The following is a 2930-nucleotide window of genomic DNA, read 5'->3' on the forward strand; positions in this document are numbered from 1 at the left end:
TAGAGCGGGAGGGGCAAGCAGGTCATCATAGTGGACAAACAACCAAGGTAGATGTACTGGTAGCGAAGGCTCCATAGACGCCCATTGGTCCAAAAAATGGCGGCTCGTGGGCACTCCAGCGCCCCCTGGATTTTGGGAGCAAACTACGCAAACGTGACGCAGAATGACGTCACGCATACGTATGCTTTTGGCGCGAATTATAAAGCGGTCTTTCTGTAGAATCCGCGTTTTCGAGCCCGTACCTCTCGAAGGTTGCTGCCTTTCAGCGCGCCAGTCAAATGTGCTCGAGTTCCTGCTAGTTATGGCCTTGTTAATGTGCAATTGGGAACGCAATGAAAGTGACTGGTAAAGGAGGGGCAGCATAGAAAGGCAGCAACACTTCCAGACACTGGCGAAGCATGCATGATTCGTAGTGCAAATACTGGTGCTAGTACTTTTGAGAGCTTTTGAGTACAGCAAGGTATGATGCACAAAGCACTGGCTCAAGTGCACAGTTCGCAATAGAGTGTACGGCAAGTATGGTTTTCATAGTTTCATATTCATTGTTTATTGCAGCAACCAAACAAATACAGTCACAAAGCACACCCTTGGCACACAAACAAAAAATACATGTCACAGGCAGCACAAGCAGTATTGTTTAAGTTGGCTAATCATCTCAATAGTCACAGTGCAGATAGGAAAAAGCCCTGAAGTGCCACGAACGTTGTCAGTTAGGAAATTGAAAAGTATAGAAAACAATGCTACGACAGCTTCAATTGAAGCAAACATAACATGACAGAAGTAGGCGCATCAACACAGACCATAGAGCACACTGGGATTATTCTTCACATTTAATTTCTTCAGCTGAAAGAATATAGCAGGTGCGTTTACATCTGCAAGGCAATGTTAAAGCCAGCTTTAGCACCCTCAAACGTGCTCAACGTAGGAGCAAATACCATACATTGAGCCTGCGTACCATCTCCAGAGTACTTCTAGTCGTTAGCCGGATCAATTTGAAGTAATTTTACGTCAACAAAAGTACACATGAAGTACAGCGTACAGTGAAGTGCAAGGACATTCGCGGGGCAGTAAAGCATGTAATCAGTGTACTGTACGCTACAATATAGCCAGATAAAAGTCCAGCGGGAATCGGTGTAGCGTGACACCAATGGTACTATCCACGCTGTCGCAGTGTACCACGGAGCATCGTTTCTTCACATGCCGCAAGCTCATCTTGAAATGAAGCGCTAAGCGCTTCAAAAGAAGAGCGTGAAGCGTGCAAAGACGGAAAAAGACTTCGCACTGGCCGCACGCCGAAGGAAACGACAAAACCGAGAAAACTGCCGCAGCGGTGCAGCGGGCTGCAAATCTTACCGAACGGTGACAAAGAAGCGACGTGCAAGGACGACGAAAACTTCGCAAAAGGAGCATTTTGAGACCGGCGAGCTAAATTTATACGCTTTACCAGGCGCGCCATCGCAGACAGCTGGCGATAAGAAATCGCTTCGTAAGCTCCCGCCACTGTGGCCGGGTTAGCCGGGTATCGAAACAAGGCCTGCAAAGACGCGCTGTAATGCACCGCACACTCATGAATAGGGGGCAGGTCAAGAGTGTTGCAAAAATACAAAATTTGCCAGGTTTTAATAAAATGACTTACCTCTTTCATAAAACAAGGTGCTAATATATTTTTTCTTTTCTATTGGCAGATTACATTCCAATTTTGTAGCTTTATCATTTCTTTATATGAGTGTTTTGCCCCCCATCCTCTGGTTGTGCTGCAGTCGCGCTAAACCACTTTTCGGCCCAGCCTTCGCCACCACTTTAAATCCGCCTTGAAACAACTTGCAAAAGCTGTGAGCACGTATACTGGGAATGCACTGCAGGGCAAGTATTGCTTTTATCTTGAGACATGTATCGCATGGTATGGAAGGGAGGGGTGGTGGGCAAAAGGTAAGTGGACGCAATAGCGCGGTAGCGTCTGTGCCGTGAGCTAGCTTCATGCACGCGTCATTCTTCGCCGCGCCAACGGGGCTCGAATGCGACGCTTAGCTCGAGGCGACAACGCGCCGATTGGCGCTCCTTTCGCTTCTGCAAGCAGCGCACATTCGGATCGGTCCAGCTCAAAGGGGCAGCAGAGAACGGTGGCATGTTTCGGTCATCGCCTATTAAAATTGCAAAGTACGCCTTCAGCGGCAACGCGCCGCGCTAGATAAAGATGCTTACTGCCGTAGTTTTGGCGGTGATAGGCAATAAGGCGAACCCGCTGGCGGCTGTGTTCTTTGCCGACGTCATCACCACACCTCTGTTCAATTGCGCTGCGTATCCGTGTACAATCACCACGTGGAGGCTGCGACATATCGGTTGGCCGTTCTCTGAAAATCTCGAAGAGGCGAAATATATTTTGCAGTGCGCCGCATCATTAACCACAACCTAAATCGAGGCGCGCTTCACCGCTACGGCACAAAAGGTGATTACACTAACCGTATGGTATACGATGAGCCACTACGGATTTCAAAAAAATTATTCTGATGTACTACGTTCCAAACCAACGATCTGATTATGAGGCAGGTCGTAGTTGGGGACTCCGTAATAATCTTGACTTCCTGGAATTGCTTACGTGCACACGATGCACAATGCACAAGCGTTTTGGATTCCGCTCCTTTGTAATGCGGCCGCTGCAGGGATCCTTTCTACGACCTCAAGCCCCAAATTGCCATGGCGCCCGCCATAGTTACGAAATGCGCAAGCGTGAAGTGCAACACTGCCTTCTGGTACGAGTGTGGTACAAGCGTAGCACAGCTGCACACTGTTAGGGCTGGCGTCTGACACCACGCGGCGACAGGTCATTCACCCTACCCTCTGAGCCCGAGCCCACGGGCGACCTCATCCCCTTCACCTCTCATGGTCGTGGCACCATGGGTGCTACCTCATCGCCTTCACCTCTCATGGTC

This window comes from Dermacentor variabilis, chromosome 3 (assembly GCF_050947875.1).
Source record: "Dermacentor variabilis isolate Ectoservices chromosome 3, ASM5094787v1, whole genome shotgun sequence".
NCBI classification, from domain to species: Eukaryota; Metazoa; Arthropoda; class Arachnida; order Ixodida; family Ixodidae; genus Dermacentor; species Dermacentor variabilis.